This window comes from Delphinus delphis, chromosome 5 (assembly GCF_949987515.2).
Source record: "Delphinus delphis chromosome 5, mDelDel1.2, whole genome shotgun sequence".
Lineage (NCBI taxonomy): Eukaryota > Metazoa > Chordata > Mammalia > Artiodactyla > Delphinidae > Delphinus > Delphinus delphis.
In genome coordinates this window covers 22,904,577-22,930,796 of record NC_082687.1, presented here as the reverse complement: position 1 = coordinate 22,930,796, position 26,220 = coordinate 22,904,577, and the positions used below count along the sequence as shown (strand labels likewise).

General features: G+C 36.7%; 1 protein-coding gene across 4 annotated transcripts in view; it reads left to right on the top strand.

Annotated features, from left to right (window-relative positions):
- Positions 1-26,220, top strand: part of INPP4B (inositol polyphosphate-4-phosphatase type II B) — a 487,644-nt gene that overhangs the window by 101,715 nt on the left and 359,709 nt on the right. For 3 of the 4 annotated variants that reach the window (XM_060012086.1, XM_060012084.1, XM_060012088.1), the window contains exon 2: positions 8,519-8,584. The exons of the other annotated variant lie outside the window; for it this stretch is intronic. The gene's annotated coding sequence lies outside the window, so the exon portion shown is untranslated. The remainder of the gene's footprint in view (positions 1-8,518; positions 8,585-26,220) is intronic. 4 annotated transcript variants of the gene reach the window in all.

The following is a 26,220-nucleotide window of genomic DNA, read 5'->3' as shown; positions in this document are numbered from 1 at the left end:
TCACTGTTGTGGCCTCTCCCGTTGCGGAGCACAGGCTCTGATCGCGCAGGCTCAGCGGCCATGGCTCACGGGCCTAGCTGCTCCGCGGCATGTGGGATCTTCCCGGACCGGGGCACGAACCCGTGTCCCCTGCATCGGCAGGCGGACTCTCAACCACTGCGCCACCACGGAAGCCCATGATGGTGTACTTTTGATTTCAGTCATGTTTAATACTTCTGTTCATTGGTTAAAAGGAAATCTTAAATACGAATGCAATGACATTGCTCAATAGTTTTATTTTAAATTTACTTAATCAGATAATGACTTAGGGATCTAATTCTTTATTAGAAATCCAGTCATCAAATGTTAAGGATCTAAATTATCCCTCAAGGGATGGAGGAACCTGGATTTTTTAAAGTACATAGTACTTACTAGCAGAACTGGGACTTAGAATCTATTTTGCCAGATTCCTAGTTTTGTACAGTTTTCAGTATTTCATTTCAGCTAGCTGCTTCAAGAAAAACAAAGTAGAAAGGTTTTCCTTTCCAAAACACTAACATATGAATTTTGTATTGGGTTCCAAATTTCTTTTAAAACAATGGCCTAGTACAACTTTGTTTTCCTCTGATGGGAGTCAAAGAAATGATGAGTTTGTGATCTGAAGAGAAAGAAAAAGAGACAGTCTGTCTGATCTAGCAATTCACCTTTCTGCTTTGTAGCAATAGGTTACCCTGGGGAATGATAGACTGATACAGAATCAAAGTATCAAGTGTGTGCAGTAGATATAAAAGTCTTTTGAGTTGGGTTGCTATGCAATGATTCCAAGGCATCGATATTGCATATCTAAGGTGGGACCATAAGGAATTCTCAGATGTTGAAGATGCATTCAGGGAAAAAAAAGAAAGCTTCTGGAATAAATATATTTTGACTCAGTATTAAAGAAGAACTTTCTAATAGTCAAAGATATCAAGAGATAAAATGTCTGATTTTCTTCCTGAGACAGGGAACTACTAAGCTCAGTATCACTGATTGGGATAACTTGGTCAGGGTGGGTGGGGTAGAGGTGATTCAGATGACAGATGGGTGATAGGAGTACATGACATTTTCTCCACAGTGATCTTTGCAGTCCCTTTCTAGCTTGAGATTCTGAGATTACGCATATAAAATTTGTCATTTAAGGCTGTTAACTGCCAATGGTAGATGATATGTTAATTGGTCAGATTTTCTTTTTCTTAACCCATCATCTTCCCTTTAATAAGTAATACATGCTTTTTCAAAAAATTTGAGGATTCCTACAAAGTTGAAAAAAAGTAAAATTTCACTGTAGTTTTGTCATCTGTATAATCCGGTTTCATAGCTGCAAACACAGAATAGACGCTAGCTAGTTTAGGAGAAAAGGAGTTAATCTGAAAACATTAGGTAAGGCTGACTTTTCTATCAGGGACCCAGTAGGCACAGTGCCAGTGACCTACAATGCTTTTATGGACCCGTGAACATGACTTAATTTCTTCTAAAAATCTGAAGGAAAAAGAAGAATTTTTAGGTTGGAAGAATTTTTATTATATGATACTGTATCTATCTTTATACCAACATAGTCATAAACTATGATTATATATACATGTACATATATAAAGGGGTGTGTGTGTGTGTGTGTGTGATGGAGGAAAAGGCAGATGAAGGCACAAGTGCACAGGACCCATTGTAGTCTTAAAGAGCATTGGCTTGGGCTTAGAGGCTGCCCACTCAGGAGCTCTAAGCCCAATCGAATACACATGAGCACTGACTGCTCCAGGACAAACCCCTGATTCCTGCCCCTGGCACAGGCTCCACTGCCCTCACGTGAGCCTGATGGTAGATCCTCTGCCCCTACTGCCTCTGAAGGCTGGCAGAGATGTCAGCTCCCAGATGGATTCAGTGAGGCATGTGCTTCTAAACTGAAGCCTTTCGTGTGCCCAAAGTATAGTTGATAACTCTAATTCGAAAAGATACATGAGCTCCATGTTCCTCATTGCAGCACTATGTACAGTAGCCAAGACATGGAAGCAACCTAAGTATCCATCAATAGACAAATGGGTAAAGAAGACGTGGTACATATATACAATGGAATATTACTCAGCCATAAAAAAAGAATGAATTAAGGCCATTTACACCAGCATGGATGGATATAGAGATCATCATACTAAGTGAAGTAAGCCAGACAGAGAAAGACAAATATCATATGATATCACTTATGTGTGGAATCTAAAATATGATACAAACGAACTTATTTACAAAACAGAAAGAGACTCACAGGCATAGAGAACAGACTTGTGGTTGCCAAGGGGGAGGGGGAGTGGGGGAGGGATGGACTGGGGGTTTTGGATTAACAGATACACACTGCTATATATAAAGTAGATAAAAAAGGACCTACTGTTATAGCTCAGGAAACTATATTCAATATCTTGTAATAAACTGTAATGTAAAACAATATGAAAATATATATATAGTATATATTTGAATAACTCTGCTGTACACCAGAAACTAACACAACATTGTAAATTAACTATACTTCAATTAAAAATAAATAAATAAATAAATTGACTGAAGCCTGTACAAGGGTATGTTATCAGAAAAGCCTTGGTCACAGGCTTTCACTCTAGTGTTCTCACCATGTATCTATCCATTCATGGGTAATTTAGGCTCTTAACATGTAAGGAAGACTGAGAAGTGGATTTTGGGCATCCGTCGTTGTGATGTGTAAACATGGAATGTGGAAATTTCCCAAATGTAGGAGAGGTGTTCCAAAGGTAGTGAACAGCCAAATCTACCACATGATAATTGCTGCCAATGCATTGAAATATTAGCATCTGGACTTTCTGGTGTGCATATGCTTTATTTTTCTTTAATAGTTCAAATAAAAGCTATGTCTGTGATTACTGAATATGTGTTATGTAATAGGTGCTCTTAACACTATTTGAATTATCTAATTTGATTTTAATTAAAAAGAACAGCCTTTTAAATAGGCAATACTGTAACTACTCTTCCATTTTATAAGTGAGGAAACTGAGACTTGAAGAGGCTAAGTAAGTTGTTCCTGGAGCTACAGTTAATGAAGGTGGGATTTTATGCTGAGTCATACCTGCTATACTACACCTGTTATATAAGAGATATACAACTTTAAAACCTGCTTTTTACTTTTAATATTTTGGCATAAGCTTTTGTAAACCTGGATTCTAAATTCTTCTTTTTAATAGTGACATAATATTGCACTAAATTAATATAACACAGTATTTTCAAAGATTCCTCTATATTTTAATATTTAGGCTACTTCTAGATGTTTCCTCTTGTGGTAATTCTTTATGTATACACTTCTTTTTTTTCTCTATTTGGGTTTACTTCCCTAGATAAAAACTCAGAATTAGAATCACTAGATCAAAGCATATGAAAACGTATTTTTGAGACACCAGCCACACTTTTATTTATTTTAATGATGAAAAAACAAGCCTGTTAGTTCATCTATTCAACATTCAGAACGTTTATTACATGACTCCTTTGTACTGGGCATGGTACCTGTAATACCCTGATGAATATTTGATGGTCTTACCTAAAGGGTATTATGGTTCAGTAGGTGTTAAAATAGAGTGTGTCTGAAATGAGCATCTTGTATGAATTATATATGGTAAGAATGTTTCCTAGATTTTCTGTGACAAGGTAGGAATACTTTTAGAGTTCTTAGGGGTTATAGGAAAGTGGCATTCAAAGCAATTTCAAAATGGCATCAAGGATGAACATTTTCTCTTCTTTGCCAGTTTGTTAGATGAAATGTTATCGGTCATTGTTTTAATGGTTATTTCCTTGAGTACTAATGAGGTTGAACATTTTCTCCATGTGTTCGTTAATGAGTTGTTTCTTCATTTTGAAGTACCCTTTGGTATTTAGTATTTATATAAAACAGATTTTGGTGTATTGCATTTGTTGTAAATAATTTCACATCTGCTTTGCTTTTTAACTTTTTTTAAACTTAGGGAAATTGTTTTACATAGTGCAATCTACCTGACATTTTCTTTCTAATTTCTTTTAGCACTTATATACTTCAGAAGTAGACTTGACCTCTCTAAAGAGGCATATAAATAATCAATTCCACTTTTATTCATTTCTTTATGTTGCATTTCATTTGTATTTAATTCCATAATATAGCTGCAATTTATATCTGTGTCTAATGGGATATATTAGATTTTATTCTAAAAAGATAGGCAATTATCTCAACATTATTTATTGAACAGTTTCTTTCTCATTAATTGGTGGTGCTCATTTTGTCATACACTGAATTTAGATTCCCTTTCTATATGAATTCATAAAGTCCTGTGCCCATTTGTCTCCATTTCTATCATAATGAAAATAGCTATTTTTTCCTATCAATCTTTCTGAGGGCAGGAGTTGTGTTTTCCCTTTAATAACTAGCATAGTGCTTGGCATATGACAGGCATTATATATATGTGGAATGAATGCATAAAATAGGATGTTTCTGGGGTACCTATATTTTCCCACTATTCTGTATGTCAGTTTCTATGCCAGTTCTGCTCTATGTTAAATGTTGTGCCACAACAATATATTTCATCATTAGGTAGAACAAAGAATCTCATTAATATTTATATTCAGAATTTTCTTTATGATCTATACTCTTTTTGTTTTTATAAATTTATTTATTTTATTTATTTTTGTCTGTGTTGGGTCTTTGTTGCTGTGTGTGGGCTTTCTCTAGTTGCGGTGAGTGGGGGCTACTCTTTGTTGCAGTGCGTTGGCTTCTCATTGCAGTGGCTTCTCTTCTTGCGGAACATGGGCTCTGGGTGCATGGGCTTCAGTAGTTGTGGCATGCGGGCTCAGAAGTTGTGGCACACAGCCTTAGTTGCTCCGTGGCATGTGGGATCTTCCTGGACCAGGGCTCGAACCTTTGTCTCCTGCGTTGGCAGGTGGATTCTTAACCACTGCACCACCAGGGAAGTCCCATGACTCTTTCTTCACGTTAACTTTAGAAAGTTTTAACAGAATCTAAAATTATCCCTACTAGAATTTTGATTGGAATTATGCTAAAAATATAAATTAATTTGGGAAGAAGCAAAGTTTATGTTGTAAATATTTTCCCACTCATGCATGTATTATAGTTCTTATTTTCCTTTATAGCTTTTTATAATTTTCTTTACAGAGTTATTCATAAGTACTTTACTATTTTTGTTGTTACTGCTGTAGTGAGTCAGGATTATTGATGCTATTGGGAGCTGCATTTATTTATTTTAAAAAATTTGCTTTTTGTTTATTGCTATTATATAGAAAAGTTATTGTTACAAATTTATCTTGCATCCTGAAACTTTTCTTGAACCATTTTATTAATTGTTACAGAAAAATTTTTGTACTTTTTTAGTTGATGTGAAGATCTTCAACACTTGAGAATAATCTCATTGTCAGCTAAATTCTATTTTGTTTTTACAATAAGGGATGGAAATTGAAGAATAAAAGTAAGATTTAAAAAACCAGCTTTTGGAGATAGGATTAAATTTTTACATCTATTTTAGAGACATATTATAATAGATTCTGGTAATTATATATATATATATGTATATATGTATATATGTATGTATATATGTATATATATATGTATATATATATGTATATATACATATATACATATATATATAATTTGGGAAACAGGTTTTAACTGCTGGCTCTTTCAGGGGACAAATATTTGAGTTTTTCAGAACCGATGAAGACTTCCTTGTACAATTTCCTGTCATACATGTTATTATCTCTTCCTGGTCTTTTCTAAACTCCACCTCACTTAGCTCCTGCCTTTGGCATAATATCCCAAAACCTCCCATGGATGGGGGCTCTTGACCTGGAATCACCAGGCTGTCTGAGACCAACAACAAGTCATCTCAAGCCCAGCTTTCTTTCATGTGGCAGCATGGAAAAGGCAAATGTCCAGCTCTGACTTTGGCTATGTCCCCATCACACCAGGACTCCTGGGTAGAGGGAAAATGTGAGTTATGAGAGCCCCATTTAAAGCCACAAGAGAATGGATATAGGAAACAAAGAAGCATAAGGTGGAGCCCAATAGAGTCTATTCCATTTTTTAAATATTGTATGTTTTATTCCTAATCAATAATGTTCAATTTAGTTGAACAGCTGGAAGTTGTCTGAGATAGAATTTTCTATTTTCTAAAGAAAACTTTTGTGTCCTAATTAAGGCAAATATTTTATTTGATCATTTATTGTGAAGGTAATGATAAGTGTTAAATAAGGCTTTTGTTTGTATTTACTCTGTGGGATATTTATTTAAGGCTACCAAAACTTTGGTGGGTTTGGGTTAATATTGGTTCTTGCTACATCATAGGAGCTGACAAATAGTAACACAATGGGGACAATACAAGTATGAAAGATCCAGGCTCACATAACACCATTGATCCTTCTGCATCATAAAATTTTATTCTTTAGACTTGCACAGTTATCCAGTTTACATTCCATGTATTTCATCGTCACTGTGTCATGGGTTGACCTTCCTCTACATGCTTTTCTTGTATTTTTGGAAGTTATTTTAAGGGCTTGTTTGGACGCTCTGAGACTACATTGACCTCTGGACATCCACATTGCAAGATAGACTCATTACTTTTGCAGATGTGATGACACCTCAAAATATCAAGAGATGTGCAGTCTGTTTTGGTGATAGGAACAAGACACTGTAATCCACTATGAGTACAACAGAGTCCAATACTTAGTTTGGGGTGGATTAAAAAAGATAAGATAATGAATTACAGTTTTGCTCAAGTGTTAGAATAAGCCTAATGAGTAAAGTTACTTCAGACACCTAATGATGAACTAGACCATAGTGTTTTTTGCAGTTTACCTGAAAAAAGCTTAATATAGCAAACTTATGACTTTTTTACGTAACTGGCATATTATTTTTATCTGTTGTGTTTAGAAATCAGTGGCTGGTTTACATTTTCTTTAGTAGCAACTGATTAGTCTCATGCTTTCTCCTATTATGAAACTATTTTTTCCAACACTTAAAGGCAACTCTGGATCTATCAGAATCAAAAATTATAGATCTTAAGAAAAATTGTGATAAGATGTTTGTTTTCTCTAAATTAAATAAAACCTGGTGTTTGATTTAAAGCTGACTCTGTAGTTTTCATCCTCCTGTATTAAAAACCATGTAGATTGGGAGGAAATATATGAGAATGTGAGTGAGAAAATCTTACATCACATCTGTATTGCTGACATGACTGGAAGAAAGTTTTGAATTAAGTACAGCAGTTAAAGAACAAGTGGAACTCAATAAAAGTTATTGCTCTCTTTTTGACAGAGAAAATGAAATCTTGGTAATGGATAGTATATTTACAATTTGAAAATGATCATTCCTGATAATAAAATAGGAAAAAGGACCAGGGGGCACTTTTGGATACATCTGTTGAATGATACATAATAAATATTTTGATAAGCCACATGTCATAGTTGTAAAATGCCCAAACCAGATCACTGGGTTCAAATTAAATAGTGACACAAACTAGCTGTGGAATTCTGAGTTGCCTCACCTTTCTTTGCCAATTCCTGTGTCTATAAATATGGGTAATAATAGTACCTACCTCATAGGGTGGTTCTGTTGGGGGTCACCAAGGCCACCCTGAGTCTCAACGGTTTGCTAGAAGGGTTCCCAAGATTCAGAAAAGATGTTATACTCACAGTCATGGATCCTTACAGTGAAAGGATACAGATTAGAATCAGCAAAGGGAAAGGACACATGAGGCCAAGTCCAGCTGCCAACTTCCAGATGTCCCTTTCCAGTGGAGTCACATGGGGGATGCTCTTAATTCTCTCAGCAACAGTATGTGACAACATGTGTGGAGTGCGGTCAACCAGAGAAGCTCAACTGAGCTCTCGTCCCTAGAGTTTGATTAGGTGTCAGTCACAGAAGCCTGCAGCACCAGATGACCGACCTCAGCTATTCAGACGTCAGCCTTCCCTCCCCCAAGCAAAAACAGGTGTTCACCATAAGTGTATCTGATCCACTTGGAACAGCAGAAGCCTCTAGCATATACGCAAACTCTCTCATCAGTCAGACTGTTGGAAGAGCTCAGAGGTTATCTTTCAGGAACTGGCCTAAGGCCAATTCTGAAGGAGTGCCTTTCTTTGGAATGTGTAGCATTTGAGGAACTTATGCCTGCTGAGCTAACCCTTGCCTGCCCAGGGGTTATGAGGAATAAATGAGTTAATCAGTTAACTTAGAATAGTGCCTGGCTCATGTAGCAAATAAATAATGGTCAGCTAGAGTTCCTTCTTGTGGACCTCTGTGAGCTGAACGAAGCAGATCGGTTTGGAATACAAACAAGAAATAGCTATATTCCGTGGATCTCGTGATCATGACATAAGTCCTCAAGTTTGGAATAATGGGCATTACGAGCAAATTAAATATTTTAGCGAGCAGTGTTTTAAAAAAGCAGCGTTTTAAAAAAGAGGAGTTCCCAGTGAAACACCAAATCTTCACGTTTTGTCTTTTTGTTCTTTACAGAGCTCTGAAGTCAGCAAGGCAGTAATCAAAGAGCAGAACTGTTTGAGGAATACCACAAGAAAGCAGGTACAGAGTGGTTCTCAATAATTAACCCGTAATATTCATTTAGACTGATGATTAATTCAAACTTCTAGGCCCTGTTATTAAAAAGATTTTACAGAAAAGCCAGTTTGGTGTCTTAGAATACGTGTGAGACTGCATATCGCAGATGGCTGACCGTATCCTAAAGAGGAACTGATTTCTATGTATACATGAAATCAATTCTGAAGGTTTCAGTTAGGCCAGGCCTAGGTAGACATGTAAAGGAATTAACTAATTATTATTATTTATTATTAAATCAACACATATTCATTAAAGGCCTGCTATATGGCAGACACTCATCTATAAGGTATTTGGTGATTTTATAGACTTGGACAAAACAGGCATGGTCCATTCCCACCCTCATGGTGCTTACAGTTCAGTGAAAGTGATATGAAGTAAATAAGCAATATCAATATGTGAATAAAAATTGATAAATGCTATGAAGAGAAATTGCAGAGTTCTGTAGGAGAAAATATTGGGAAATAAGGGAAGAATCTACTGTAGATGGACTAGACAGAGGTGTTTCTTTGGAAGATGATGTTTCAACTCAGAGCTGAAGTGTAAGGAAGAGAGTCCCAGGCAGATGGAACAGCAGTGAATAAAGAACATAACTGTAAAAAAGGATAAAGTGGCTGTAGCAAAGTCACAGAGGTGGAGACAAGTATAAGATGAAGCTGGGTTGAAAATGGGATGAACATGAATATGGTAACCGGCCCAGTCCCATAGGGCCTTCATGGCTCAGGTAAAGTGTCTTCAGACCAGCTCTGCTTGGCCACTTTATGCCCTTGGCATTTCCATGCTATGTCATTTGGTGTTCTCTGCTGGTCCCCTGAATATAGAAGCTTTCAAATCTGCCACCCAACCCCACCCTTCTACATCTCCTGCCAAAGTATGGTGTAAAGGGCTTATGACTGTGCAAAGAGGTTCTCAATGTGTCCAAATACTAGTTCCGTAATATGTTCTGTATAAAATGGTTTGGGGTCAAGAAGGTTTGAAAATTTCTGAATACTGTACCACTCTCAGGAGCTTTAAATACACATTAACATGTTATAGTTTCTGGGAAGTTCTGTAGTACAAACATATGTGTATGTGTTTTATGTGTGTGTGTGTCCCGTTACTGAACTTAATATTTAACCAGTATTTCCAGGTTTACATTAGAAAATGTTTCAGAATTTTCTCTCTTAGAAATATGTATTTTAAGGGGTTCCTTATACTCCTGAGGCTGGCCTGCATTTAGGTCACTTGACCTACTTTATGGCTATGCACATTAAATTATGTTTGATAATTTTCTAGAATCTGGATAATTCAAGCCAGAAGAAAAAATTCATAAATGTTTGCTTCAGTGGTTTAGCTTTTTAAGGCAGAAGATTTTTCTTGACCTGAATTATATGGTTAACTGCTTTAAGTCCTGATTATACTTTGCATGTGAAAATACTGCCTTAAGTACCAGCAAGGAACACTGGAGTAAGAGCTTACTAAGTAATTTTCAGTGTTAGTGTTAGTAATGTTTGTTTTCTTAAATCAAACAAAGCAAAACCACAAAGAATACTGTCTGCCTCTTAGCTGCTCTGAATCTCATGCTTATTCTTCTTGATTTGTAAAATTCACCTAAGTTTTAAAAGTCTGAAAGTGAGGAAGATGACTTGGGGTAGTGCCTACTTTAGCACCTAAAGAAATGATTTGATTTCATATAAAATGTGGAGATTTTGTATTTGCAGCAATAAAAGTTTCAAGGACTCAGAGCGTGAGAGTTAAACTAAGGTTATCCCAGAAGAGAGGTTCTCAGCATCTGTGTTGGAAAGGACATTGACTTTTATAGATCAATGCAGTATCTTTCAATTCAGTTAATTATTATTAAAAATAAGAAAAAAATCATTAAAAATTCCCTAGTACTTCATAACTTAGAAAGAAAAAAAGCCTTGTTTCGTCCCCAGAAAGACAAGAGACAGCTGTCCCTTAATTACTACTACTGCCATTTGCTTTGTACTAGAGATGTGTCTCAAATTTGGAAGCTAATTAGAAATCTTAATTGAAAATGGCTTAAAAAAAAGGAAAAGAAAGCAAAATGATCAACATGAAAACATAAAGTAGGGAGGAAAATAGAAATGGTTATATTACAGCCAGATTGAATAATCACCTATCTTAAAATGAGTTGGTGCCTAGGGAACGTATTTTGTGGCATGAAATGGAACTTTACTGTTTCCTCTTTCAGGAGGAATTTTCTCCACCAAATGACAAGTCTTTTAATTTCTATAAATTGTAATTTTCAGGGACTAGATTTTTCTCAGTGCACAAACAATAGTTTTAAAGTTTTGAAGCTGAAGTTAAATCCCAGCTCCCTAACTTGCTCCCTGTTTGACCCTGGACAATTTTTCCAACTGTTCTCAATCTCCATCTACCCATCTTTAAAGTGAAATTTTAAAATCCTGTTTTGCAATGTGGTTTCTTTCTTATTTGTTTCTTGACTTATACACTGACTAGATATATTCAGTTCTAGAAAGAAAGGAAAGAAGAGAAAAAGTCAAAAGGAAACAAAGCTAAATTTGAGAATATATATAATGTCTAGCAGAGAATACCAATACCATACATTCAGAAAGTGCTTGTTGATTCTGTGCCTTGGAGGCAAAGATTGGAAGGCAGATTCATTAATCCTTTTACTTAAGCTATTTTTCTTTCTGGTGGGTATTTTGGATTCTGTTGTCCAGATTGTAAATCCCACTTAAAGGTATTAGTGACATATATTATTTCTGAATTACAGTACTTTGCATGCTGGTTAGGCATGAGAGTTGCTCAATTCATATTTGTTTAATTTGAGTGAGGCTGTGAACTAACAGGGCAGGAAGTAGGTAACCCAGATTGTCCTATCTTCTGGTTTACAAACCCCATGTCTCACATCTGAAGCAGAAGTGGTTATGCCTCCCTGTGAATGATTTCATTCAATGATAGTGTACCCACTTCCTGCTGCTGCCCCATGCACTCTACTCTCATCAGACTAGCTAATTTCCTGTTATTTATGCATATTGTACATTTGTGGCTTTAGGTCTTTGCTTGCACTGCCTCCACTTTCAATATTTTCTTCCTTGTTTTCTTTCATTCTCCCTCCCTTCTTCCCCCCTTCCTTTTATCTATACCCATCTTTTTGATGTACATATCTCTTAAAGTCTGACCAAATACCACCTCCCCCATGAAGCAGTCACAGGTATCTGCTGAGATAATTCTCTTACCTCCTTTGATTTTTGTTTTGTTTTGTTTTGTGTTCAAGCACTGTTCCTTGTTCCCTGTCTAGAAAGTGACCCTGAACACAGATCCAATGAGATCCCAACCACATAGTATGTTAATGGCTCTTTACTTCCATCCTCTGCTCCATTTTGTTACCTTTTACCAAAAATCTCTTCAAAGAAGTAGACCACTGGCAATGTTTGCTGCTTGCTTGTACACTGGTGTCTGGGTTACTGGTGGTATGAATTTTTGCCATTGAGCACCAGGCTGCAGTGACATCAGTTTTCTGAGTCTGGTTGGCTTTCTTAATCTATGCTTATTTTTGGCTGCTGTGTACTTTGCAGTCAGGAGCCTGGCTCTGCACCCAGTGGTCTAGGTGCCCTGATTCCCAGGACACCTGCCTGCATCTATTTCCCTGTGTCCTTACCTTACTTTGGGTATCCTTCCTTGATTTATGACTTGGATACACATGTGATACTGAGAGTTGCCCCTGCACAGAGGCCCTTTCTACTGCTTCCTTATCCCCCACCCCAAACTCAAGGGTGCCCCTATTTATTGAGGCCCATTCATATCAAACTTAAGGTTATCACTTAAGTCTTGATAATTTGGACTCTTGGCTCCTATAAGTCAATATTTGTTTCCCAGTTTATTCTTCCTACTCCTTTGGAATGGATTTCTTTTTGCTTCCATTTATGTCTCTGCATTCTTCCTGATTGAATGGTTATTATCAAACCGTTCCAATTGTACCTCTCTAAGGCCATCTTCCACTTGTCTAGCCATGTTAATAGTAAATATTATTAAAATTGATAATGCTAGTAATATTTATTGACCACATTCTATATTTTCTAATATATTCTTTTGTTTCACTGTTTTAAAATTTGCACACAGTAAAATTCATACTTTCTGGTGTACAGTTCTAGAATTTTTGACAAATGTAAGCAGTCATATACTCACTCCACAATCAAGATACAGAACAGTTACATCACCTATAATCTTCTCTTTTCTACACCTTTATGGTCAGCCTCTCCTGCTCACTTCTAACCATTAGAAACCACTGATCTGTTTTCTGTTTCTATAATTTGCCTTTTCCAGAATGCCATATAAATTGAATCATACAGAATGGAGCATTCTGAGTGTGGCTTCCTTCACTTACAATAATGTGCTTAAGATTCACCGAGTTTTGTGGGTATCAGTGATTTATTCCTTTTTATTGCTGAGTAATATTCCATTGTATGGATTTGCTTTGGTGTGATTATCCATTTATTTTGAGTTTGAGTTTTTAGTTTAAAAAAAACATGTTTTTCTGTGATCATGTTTTATTTCTCTTAAGTAAATAGTCAGGAGCAAGATTGCTGGGTCATATGGTATGACCCAGGTTATGTTTAACTTTAGAAGAAACTGCCAGACTTTTTTCCAGAGTGGTTGTACTATTTTGCCTTCCCACCAGCAATGTACAAGAATTCCAGTTGGTCCACATCCTTGTCAGAGATTGATATTGACAATTTTAAAAATGTTTAATTATACCATTCTAGTAGGCACATAATATTAGCTCATTACAGTTTTAATTTGTATTTTCCTAATGATATATAGATCAGTTTAGAAAATATCGATATCTTAACAATAATGAGCCTTTCGATCCATGAACATTGTATATATCTTCATTTGATTTTTATCTTATTTTCTTTTATCAATGTTTTATAGATTTATAGCATACAGATTCTGTACATATTTTGTTTGATTTATTTCTAAATGTTTTTATGTTTTTTGGTACTATAATAAATGGTACTTTAAAAAACTTTATTTTTTCATTGGCAATTTATAGACAACTGATTTTTGTATATTGCCCTTATATTGTGCAACTTTGATGAACTGATTATTTCTAGCTTTTCTGGTAGATATTTTTGGTTATTTTCGACATAGATAATCATGTTGTCTGCAAAGAGACATTAGTTGTTCCTTTCCAATCTGTATGTCTTGTATGTTTTTCTTGACTTGTTGCATTGGTCATGACCTCCAGTATGATACTGAAGAGGAAAGATGAGAGTGGAAATTCTTACCTTATCCCTGACCTTAGCAGCAAAGTACTGAGTCTTTTATTATCCAGTTATGATGATAACTGTGGCATTTTTGTAGATGGCCATTATCAAGCTAAAGTACTTCCATTCTACTCCTAAATTGAGAGTTTTGTTTGTTTGTTTGTTTTTAATTTTCTGGATGAGAGTTTTTATTTTCTGTACATTGAATTTTGTCAGTTACTTTTTCTGCATCTTTGAGATGATCATAGGTTTTGTTTTTTATTCTGTTGATATAGTGAATTACATTGAGAGATTTTTGAATGTTGAACCAGTTTTTCATTCCTAGATAAACCCCTCTGTATACGGTTTATTCTAGAATAAACCCCTCTTGTATACTTTTGAATTAGATTTGCTATAGCTAAGGTTTTGTTGATAATTTTTTTGTGAGTCTAAGTTCATGAGAGATATTGGTCTTTTTTTTTTTTTTCCTTATGGTGTCTTTGATTTTGCATTAGGTTAATGCTGGCCTCATTAAATGAGTTGGAAATTATTCCCCACTTTTGGTTTTCTCAAAGAGTTTGTGTAGATTTTTGTTATTTGTTCTTCAAATTTTTAGTACCACTCATCAGGAAAGTCATCTAGCCTGGAGTTTTATTTGTAGTTTTTAAATATGAGTTCAAGTTTGTAATAGTTACAGAGCTATTCAGGTTATACATTTCTGCTTGAGTGAGATTTGGTAGTTTTTGTTCAAGAAAGTGTTCAATTTTATCTAAGTTACACCTTTTTAAAAAATTGAAATGTAGTTTATTGGTAATTTATAGCTTCTCTCTTTTTTCTTGGTCAGTCTGGCTAGAAGTGTATCAATTTTATTTATCTTTGTGAAGAAACAGCTTTTGGATTTATTGATTTTCTCAGTCGTTTTAATTTTCAATCCCATTGATTTTGCTTTTACTTATATTATTCTCTTCCTTCTGCTTGCTTTGAGTTTAATGCACTCTTTCTAGTTTTCTAAGATGGCAGCTTAAATCATAGATTTGAGACTTTCCTAATAGTAGCTTACTAAATTTCTTCTTTTTTTTTTTTTTTTTTTTTTTTGCGGTATGCGGGCCTCTCACTGTTGTGGCCTCTCCCATTGCGGAGCACAGGCTCCGGACGCGCAGGCTCAGCAGCCATGGCTCACGGGCCCAGCCGCTCCGCGGCATGTGGGATCTTCCCGGACCGGGGCACGAACCCATGTCCCCTGCATCGGCAGGTGGACTCTCAACCACTGCACCACCAGGGAAGCCCACTTACCAAATTTCTGTAAGCACTACTTTAGTTGTTGCATTTGACAAATTTTGATATTATCTTTTACTTTCATAATTCAAATTATTTTCTAATTACTTTCGTGATGTCCTCTTTGGCCCAGTGGTTATATAGGAATGTGTTGCCTATTTCCCAAATATTTGTATTTTCAGATTTTTTTCTGTAATTAAATTCTAGTTTAATACTGTTATGTTCTGAAAACATGCTTATATGATTTAAATTCTTTTAAACCTGTCACGGTTTTATGGCCCATGTCAAAAAAATAAGGACTGCCTTCAGGTCAAAACTATAAGAAAACAGAGGGGAAATGAAAACTTCACCCTTATGTGACTTAATTCTTCAAGTTTTAGCTCCTTCTTACAATTTTCCTGCTTTTCTTTATTTATCAAAATGCTCAGGTATCTTGCTTTTTGTATCTACTTCTGATCAGCGGGACATATAGTATTCAGTTGCTTTGGTCCATTTCTGCTAGAAATGGAATACCTAAAAGTTTTGCATATGTTAATTTATTTACTTCTCTCCACAATTTGTTAGACAGGTATTACCATTTTACCAGCTTATGATGAGGTAACTAAGGAATAATACGGTTGAGTTAATTGCCCAAGGTCTCAAAGTGGCAGAGCCTAGGTAGTCTGGGTCTCTCTTCACCACTTTGCTACAATGTCATTCATGCTAAATTACTGTAATAGGGATTCAGATATGCATGCTAGACTAAAATAGAGTTAAATTATAAAAGATTCCAGAACACAACAGCAAGAAATAGTCAAACAAAGACAGACTTACTAACTTGCCAGACAAAGGAAAAACAACTGGTGAAGAAATTCCCAGAGTAGTTCACTAAAGGGAAAAGAGCCAGTGAGTATTAAGTGCTAAAATGTTATGGGGTGGGAGATAGAGGGGTGTGGGGAGTAGAGGGGTAGAGAAAGAGGGAGAGAAGCATGCAGAGGTGGATGTTATGTTGGTTATGCTATTTAAGGATTGAACATTAGTACTTTGGCAAAGACAGAATATAAAAGGAAATTTTTCTATTTACAACATTACATTCTGTATAGTATATGCTCAATAAATACATGTCACATGAACTAATGATTATGGTATTTCCTTTCCTTACTTTTCCTTACATGTGGGATCAAAAACAATCCTAAGAGTTGGAGAGCTTCATCCTGAGATTGAAAAGATGGGGAAGGAAAAAGTTTTATTCAGTATTCAGGCATAAATTAATGACATACTTTTCACATAAAATCTGAGCTTAAATACCATACTGCCTCAGTAATAATCCTTCATTTACTCCAGCTGATCACAGAAGATTAGCCCATGTTATAGAGGAATTCATTAAATTAATCCATGATTTTTTTTAGTTGCATGAGAGGCACCAGAGAAACTCTAAATGAATTTGCAGGTGGAACAATGGCTTGGAACTTCACTACTCAGCCTTGTTCTTTTCGTAGATATTCTTCCCAATTCAAGTTTAGCAATTAAATGTTCTTTCTTTTTCTTTTCCTTTTTTTTTACATTTTTGAGTACCTGTGTTTGCTCTTGTTGTGGTGCAGTTTTATTGAGTAAATATTTTAGGTAGAATGTGTGACTGGGTACACATTTGTGTGTAAAGAAACTGCTTGCAGTGAAAGAATTCAGACTCATCATCTGCAGTAAGAATGAGAAAACTTAGTTATGTCATATTATATTCTTTGTAGATAACCTCAGGCACTCTATGAATGTCTCTGGAGAGTTAAAGTGAAATTACAATCATCATGAATACACATTTATTCTTGCCTGTCATAATAAAAACAGAAGATAAAATTTTAATTAAATTCATCATCTGTCTTACTTTGAAATTTCAGATTTCAAAAGAAAACGAGCAATTAATCATCAGAAACTATAGCTAATTCAGTCAATACTAATTTGAACCTGAAATGTATCCTCATAAGGAATTCAGTCGGTTCTGTGAGTGAATAACTTCTGATGTCTGTATTAGAAATGGCCTGTGGATAAAGCTGACACTTCAGTTTTAGTTTTGCTTGAGCAGGTGGTATTTAACTGGCCTTCGGTGTACATGTGTGACAGTGTTCATAAGGATTTTGAAACTTTCTTGTTTGTTTCAAATTTAATGGTTTATTGGAAGGTGAATGGACAATCCCAATCAGTTACAAAAGCAAAATTAGAGGATTCTAGGGTTGTGATGGAGATACAGGAGTCTACTGAAAAATCGTCCAAAATTCTGAGAAGCTAGATATTTTTGTGTAATAACTCCAGCATGATCTTTGTTGTCCAGTTTTTGAGATCACAATTTGGAAAGCTCCCTATAATTTCAGCTGTTGGGCTCCTGTGGTAGGATTTCAGCAGAAGCTAGAAAATCCATTTTCTGGTGGATAGGTGGCCATGGCAGACATATTCGAAACTTCCATAACCAGAGCCATACCCGTAGCCTCTGAAGTCACATCCATAGCCCAGTCTGCAGACGCTGCCATTACCAAAGCCCAGGCCACCAAAGCCAACATAGCTGAAGCCTAGGCCTCCGTAATAGTGCCTGTAACGGCTCATGGTGTCAGGGGTGGTGACTTTGGTTTGCTGTTCAAGACAAGATCCTGAGTATGAATATCAGCACGTGTAGAGGGATGCTTATATACCCTGGTCAGAGCATGTGATATATCATGTGTATACCTTCCTCTCATGTCATTTTTTTCATTATACATACTTTGCACAACTCATTAATTTGTTGTCCCTTGACACAGGGAGAGGGCCTCACACTCATTAAAATATTTGAGATCACTTTGTTGCCTAGTTAGGGTGTTCCTTAAACGTTATTGCATCACTCTATCAAAGCATCACTTTGCACCCTTTAAATAGACACAATTACATTTGTCAATTATACCTCAAGAAAGCTGGTGGAAAATGTTATGGCATCATTTTGTAAGAGGAAACGCCGTTGCCGCAGCAGCGTTTCCTCGGAGTCCTCTTTAGTACAGGTGAGAAAAGAATCAGCCTCCATCCAAATTAAGATTCTCTCTGTGCATCTCTGCTTCTTGAGATAGGCTTGAGATGGGCTGCTAGGAGCCATGACATTTAGAATATGCAGCTGCCAAATAAAAGTATCAGGAAAAAAGCCCTGTCGTCTTAAGTGTAGACAGTAGAGTCCTGTCCTTTAGTTAGTTTTCAGATGAAGAGAAGGCCATTTAAAAATACCCAAGCATCTAGTGAATTGCCATAAAACCCTCTTGTACCATTTTTTAAATTATTAATTTGTTTATTTTTTCTGTGTTGGGTCTTCGTTTCTGTGCGAGGGCTTTCTCTAGTTGCGGCGAGCGGGGGCCACTCTTCATCGCGGTGCGCGGGCCTCTCACTATCGCGGCCTCTCTTGTTGCAGAGCACAGGCTCCAGACGCGCAGGCTCGGTAGTTGTGGCTCACGAGCCCAGTTGCTCCGTGGCACGTGGGATCTTCCCAGACCAGGGCTCGAACCCGTGTCCCCTGCATTGGCAGGCAGATTCTCAACCACTGCGCCACCAGGGAAGCCCGTACAATTTTTTAAACCTCTGCTGTGTGATAGCAATTAAAAAAACAAAACAGTGTATTTGGAGCTCGAGACCAGTTTTACAAGTTTTCGTTAAGTAAGCAAAAATGCAATGAGTCACATGAAGTATTTATAGAAAAAAATTTCCATGAAATTACAGTCTGTTCTGGAACATTCAATGAAAGTTCCTATCCTTTGGATGACATGGGAGAAGCAACCAGGAGTGTCACACTGTGAACAAAAGGGTAAAAACCCACCTTAGAACAAAAGACCTTCTCGCTGATCCCAGTGTGGCCACCTAGCCCATGGAGATTTTCTGTCCCATCTCTCGGTCTCAGTGTGCTCATCTCTTGAATGAAATGACCCCTAGTTTCCTTAAGTCTCTTCAATTCTATATTCTGTTAGAACACTTTTATCTCAGTGTTTAAAGAGTGATGATAGGTAGACATAGGTAACACACCTCTCGTGAAGAGATGACTGAGATTAAATCAAACATGTTTTCACATCTCTACTTTGTAATTCTTCAGGTTGCTGTCATTTTTATAACTGACACAGAACACAGTCTAACAAGTCAGAGGCTGACCAGCTGTATTCCCAAAGCTGGTCCAACTGTTCCCCCTTAGGACATCTGATCGTTGTTGGAAACTTTAAATGCTGGTGCAGATCTGCTGTAGGGCTGAGGTGTGCTGAGTTCTCGGGATTAAGTTAAGGGTGCCTTGTCACAGGGATTGACAGAGCCTCCCTTTCTGACTTTATATACAGTGGAGACCCACGTTGTTCTTATACTAATTTGAAACAAATGAGCGACAGACTGACCTCTGGTTGAGAATGAGCCAGAGACGTAGTCCTTTGGACTAAGCTTGCGGAACTGAGTTCTCTGTATTGCTGCTTTGTGTTCTGTCCTTCTGAACATCAAGATTTTGCTAGTTTCAGTGACCATTTAATACTCATTGTAATTTGGGATTATTTCTTGACCGGGATTGCGATCTCTGAAAGACAGCTCTGCAATTTAAAGAAACAAATGAAGAAAATATTATCCCTTTGTTAAGTAACCAGAATGATGGATCCGGAGAGTTGGAAGTGTTCAGTCATTTGGGTCTATTTTAAAATTTCAATTATTTTTAATTTTTGGTCTTGATTATGTTTCATGCTGACTTGACCACTGAAAGTATATTTACATCAGGATCAAGTAAAAGAACCAGAGAGGAGTATGTTTCAATCAGACAGGATGTTATAAATAGAATTATGAAAACATATCCGTGCTGCTTCCTCGTGGTACAATTGAGGAGGACGTAGCTGACTGAGCCCCCAAAGCTGGACTTCTGATCAAAGTGGAGCTCTGACAACTCTCATCTTTATTCTACTTGTGATGAAGCGTGTCCTCACCAAATTTAATATTAGTAGTAAAACCATACTGTTGGCCTGGAGCATTCAATTGTCTCCTGACACAATTGGTTTTCCTGGACAGAATCATTGCCCCTGAACGTTCATTCATGGCTGGTTCATATCCTCTGTCTGGTCAGGGCCCTCATGAGAAGCCAGGAGGGACTTTGACCTTAAATACGTGCCTGAATTTTTTAGGTAAAATATTTGCCAATTTATGCCATTTTTTTCCAAGGAAACATTTTTTCCTGAAATCTTATTTTTAATTCTGCTATTACTTTTGAATGATACAGCGTAAGAATAAATCCATGTTACTGAGAATAGAGGCCTGGTTGAAAAACTGTGAATATAATTTTCCTGCAGTGATGGTAGTCTTCGAAGTACTTGACATTTCCCATGAGAGGAAAGGAGCTGAGAAGGCAGGGGTAAATCCCATCAGGATCACATTGCTGATTTTACCTCTTCTTAGCATCATACAGCATGCGGCCGACCCTTAGAAGATCAGCCCATCCACACGCCATGTTGCAAATTCCAGACGTTTAGAAGGTTTTAAAGTGATTTGGCATTGTGAATTATATCTGGTTTATCAGAATGAAGTCCTGGCTCCAGAAGTTTTGAAACACTGACATGAAGTGAGCAGTTTAGTAGCTTAGCTACTGAAAGGCTATACCATCAACATAATGGAGACTTTATGTTTCTTCTTGAAATGGCTAGGAAATAATAATTCATTCAACACTTCATATCAGAGCAATGTTTGGAAACTTAAGTGAAAGTCATAGGTATACAGTGTCATCAAGCCTCCAGTACTCCCTGCCTGGACCTCAGCTGAACCGGCCAGGAAGCATCTTTAACCAGAGGTCCACTCAGAACCCAAGAATGGCCTATTGTATGATGCCTCACACCCATGTCATCCTGGGATACGTCCTAAACCACAGGTGCCTCCTGTCATGTATCCTGGCCATTATTTCGTCCCCATTTTGCCATGGGCTTAGTTGGCTATGACTCAATCTTCCTCTGATCCTCTCACTTCTGAAATAATTACATAAGGTCCTTGGGGTCTTCTGTTTCTATGAAAAATAGTCTCATCTGCCTTCTACCTCCTGAGAAAATGTTTTCTTTGTCTGTTTGTCTTAATGGAAACCTGCTTTGCTGGAGTTCTCTGCTACCCTGCTGCCTACTGTAATGTAGATCGGCCACATATACAGAGCCTGGAGGCAGGGTTACTGTTTTCCTGGTGCCACAAGAGGCCTCCTAAGCTGTTATGTCTGGCTATGCCACACCTCTGTCCCTATTTATCATGCTCATTGACCAAACTCCTGTTCTCTTTAGACTTTTCTACCAGACACATAGTCTTCCCTTGGTCCCCAGGTTCCGCCTGCAATCCCTCTGGGCAATCGCAATTCCCATGGGAATAACCCGTCTAGCATCCTTGCTGGTACAGTTTCTTTGTCTTTTTATGCTCTAGTGACCATCAACACCACTCTATTTCATCCACTCGTTTATCCCATGACAATACCCTAAGTTACAACCACTCAGTGCTGCTGCTACAATGTGAAAGCAACCATTGACAATACATAAACAAATAGGCATGCCCATGTTACGATAACATTTTATGCAAAACTAATTGTTATTTAGGATTTGGCCTGTCATTTATCCCATGACAATACCCTAAGTTATCCCTTAGGACTGAATTCTTCTCTCAGCCCCCAATCTGTCACATCTTTCCCCATTAATGACTTCCCAATCTAGCGTAGAAACTTTTCAGTCGCCTTAGTAGTATTGCATTCTCAGCTTCACCCTTCTCTCACTGCGTCCACAGACAAAACCCCAACACTATGTCAACTAATCTGTCCTTCTCCACCAGGCTGCCGAGCCCCGCTGAAGAAAGCCACACAGCTAGTCAGACTGAGGCCTCCACAAACCTGTGTCTCCAGGCCCAGATGGACCCATACAACTGCCCCACTTGTTCCTCATCCAGTGCTCATAAAGGCCAGCACAAAACTCCACCTGTCTTCTCAAAGCTTCTCAGTTCCTCCCATTTCCTCTCAACACGTTAACATAATTTAGTTTGTTAAATTCATTCCTACCAAAGTCATAAAGAAAAATATAGTAGATGTTTTGTACCTGTTACCCAGTTTAATAAATCAAACTTTCCCAATACAGTTGAAAACACCTGTGTTCCCCTTCCTGATCACATCTCCTACACCCTTCCTCCCAAATATCATAACTATTCTGATTTTAGTGTTTATCATGCATTTCTCTGTGATTGTACCTCATGTGTGTGTACCCCTATGCAATACAGAACTGGAATATTATTTTACATGTTTTAAAATTTTCTGTAAGTGCCATCCTCTTTCTTCCCCCACCCCCACCCCCGTCTTAGTCTCCTCTTCACTCTTTCTCCCCTTTTTCTCTATACTTTGTGAAGTTAATCAATGTTGGTATGTGAAATGAAAATCCAGTCTATGCAGAATGAATAGATCACATTATATTTATCTACTTTCTTATTGATGGACATTTAGCCTGTTTCAGTATTTTATTATTAGAAGTTGATTCATTATAAACATTCTTTTAACTGTCTTCTGGTATGCATTTGCAAGAATTTTTCTAGAATGTATGGTTGGAAGTAGAATTGCTTTTCAACTTTACTAGATATTACCAAATTATTTTCCATTGTGACTGGAACACCAGCAGTACATAAAAGTTTATATTGCTCGAAATCCTCATCAACATTTGAGGTTTTGAGACTTTAAAATTTTTACTTATTGATGGTCGTATAATGATATCTCATTTGGCTTTAATTTGCATTTCCATGATAACTAGTGAAGTTCAGAATCTCTTAATAAGTTTCTTGACAATTTGTGTTTAATAATTTTGAATTACCTGTCTACATATTTTGCTAGTTTTTTCTGTTGGGTTGTTTTGCTACCATTCTTAAGATATTCTGGAAAGTAAATCTTTATCAGTTATCTTTATTACACACAGTATTTCTGCTTGTTTTAGGTTTAATTTGCTCCTTTTCTAGTTATAAGGTGACAGCTTAGATCATTGATTTGAGACCTTTATTTTTCTATTATAAGTACTTAATACTATAAATTTCCCTGAAAGCATAGTTTGATATGTAGTGTAGTGATTTCATTCTGATTCTAAAGAGTATTAGTGTGTTTTATATATGCACACACTTGTTTTTATTGCAATTCTCTTAAATTTGTTAAGGTTTGTTTTAGGACCTAGGATATGATCTTAGTGAATATTGCATGTATACTTTGAAAAAAATATGTATATTCTGTTGTTGTTGAATTCGTTGTGTTATAAATGTCAGTTAGGTCAAGTTGCTGGTACTGTCGTTGTCTTCTGTATCCTCACTGATTTCTGTTTACTTGTTCTAGCCATTACTGGGAGAGGGATGTTGATGTCTCCAAGCATATCATCGTGGATTTGTCTATTTCTCCTTTTAGTTTTTTAAGTTTTTGTTTCACGTATTACGAAGCTCTGGTGTTAGGTGCATGTACCTTTAGGATTGTTATGTCTTTTTGGTGAATTAACCATTTGTCATTATATTATTCCTTCATGTGAAATCTATTTTACTTGATATTAATATAGCCACTTCAATTTTCTTTTGATTAGTGTCTGCATGGTTTAAATTTTTTGATCCTTTTACTTTAACCTATATATGTCATTATATTTAAATATAACTATGAAACATAGAGTTAGTCCTTGCTTTTTTGTCCAAGCTGATAATCTCTCTTTTTAATTGCTGTGCGTGTGTGTGTGTCTGTGTATGTAGACTGTTTACATTTAATGTAATTATTGATGTGGTTGGATTAAAAACAAATATTTGGCTAGTTTTTGTCTATTTATTCCATCTTTTTTGGTCTTTCCCTCCCGCCTTTGGATTATTGTGTGTTTTTTGTTATTCCATTTTACCTCCACTATTGGCTTATTATTTATACTTATTTTTTAAAAAATATGAATGGTCGCCCTAGGAAGTACCATATACATTTTAATTAATCACAGTCTACTTTCATATATTTTAGTGATATAATTGTATACTATAATTTTAGTGTAAACACAATAACTCCCTATTCATTCCTCTCTTCATTTTTGCTATTGATGTTATATGTTATATTTTTACACATGCTATAAGCATACAATACATTGCTACTAATTGTGCTCTAGACCAGTGCTTGGCAAATACTAGCCTGCAGGCCAAATCCTAAATAACAATTAGTTTTACATAAAATGTTATTGTAACATGGGCATGCCTATTAGTTTATGTATTGTCAATGGTTGCTTTCACATTGTGGCAGCAGCACTGAGTGGTTGTAACAGAGACTGTATGGCCCAAAAGGCCTAAGATATTTACTATCTTTCCTTAACAGGAAAATTATGCCAAGCCCTGCTTTGGGCAATTATCTGTTATAGTCACTCAAAGTAAGAAAAGATGAAATTAACATATATTTTTCTTCATACCATTTGTAGTGCTCTTCATTTCTTTTGTAGATCCAAGTATCTTTCTGTAATGTCGTGCTTGAAGAACTTCCTTTAATATTGCTTGCTGTGCAGGTCTGCTTCTAATGAATTTGTCAATTATTTGTCTGGCTAAAAGTCTTTACCTCTCCTAATTTTTTACAAGTTATTTTTACTTTGTGTAGAATTTTGGGCTGACAGTTTTTATTCTTTCAGATTTTTTAAGATGCCACTTACATAGTTTCTAACAAGAAGTCCAAGATATTTTCTTCTTTTGTTACTCTACGCGTACTTTGCCTTTTTTGCGGTCAAACTTTTTTTACCTCAAAAATTTTCTCTTATCTTTGGTTTTCAGTAGGTTGAATATATGTAGAAGTTTCTTTTTTTTTTTAATTTTTGTTTGATTTGCTTATTTGATTATTGGGGTGTGTGTGTGTGTGTGTGTGTGTGTGTGTGTGCGCACTACTCTGCTTGGTGTTTTCTGAGCTTCTTAAATTGGTGTTTTGATGGTTTTAAATATTTTTGGAAAATCCTAGGCCATTGTCTTTTCAACTATCTATTCTGTCTTTTTCTTTTTTCTGAGATTTGGATAATGCATTTTGGTTGGTACTGTCTCACAGTTTTTGAATGCTCTCATGCATTTTCACTTTTTTCCTCTGTATTTCTGTTTGGGTTATTTCTATTGGCCTGTCTTCAAGTTCACAGTTTATTTCCATGATGGTGTCACATCTACTGATGAGCCCATCAGAGGCATTCTTCATCTTTGATGCTGGTGTTTTACATTCCTAGCATATCCATTTGACTTTTTCCACTAGTTTCTGTCTTTGCTAAAAATTTCTGAGTCTGGATCTCTTGATTGTGTATTTGCTTTTTCTCTTGAGTGTGTTTTTGTTCTTATTCATCTTCTTCTTCATCTTCGTCTATTTTGTGTTGTGTGTAGGACAGTAGGGCATGAAAGAATTAGTACTTAGGCCTGGAAGTGAGCTTTTCTCTTTTTCTGTTAAGCCTTTGTGTGTTGGGGGAGTTGAATCAATCTAGTCAGTAACTGAGCTGGGTTAGGGTTTTGTTGTTGCTATGCCCACGCTCAATGCACCTGTAGCTTCAGATTTACTTCTGTGTTCACTGGTGTTTAGGGTGGGATTTGGGTGGCTGGAGAATTTGTTCTCCACCCTCCAGTTTAGACTTTTCCTGGGAACTTCTACATCAGAGAGGTCACTATTCATGCTTCTGTGTCTCCCCCAGTGGTAACCTACTGTTAACTTATTTCTTAGTGTTTGCTGGCCTGGTGTTTGGGAGCAGAAACATTCTCTGTTGTTCTATTTCAACGTTGATCTTAGGCAAAATCTGTGTTCTTGGGTCTTAGGGAAGGGGCTTTCTCAATGACCCTGTCCCTGTCTTAGAAATAGAGGATCAGAAGATCTCTAATGATCTGATCCCAGGAAACTTTCCTTCCCTTCTCTTGTTCCATCCCCTAATTGCAATGAGTTTTCACCTGTGTGCTGATGGCAACAGGGTCTGCCATTTTTGTTCTATAGGGATAAGGATGCAAGTGTTGTGCTATGTTTTCTCTGCAGTGACTGCTGCTCTGCTCTCCCAGGCCTGTATCACCGAGGATTGCCTTCTTCAGATCCTAGTGTGCTCCCAGTCTTTCTTATGAGTATGTGATGAGGTCCATGTAAGTCTGTTAGTGGGGACAAACTACCTTTGAATTTGTGGCTAT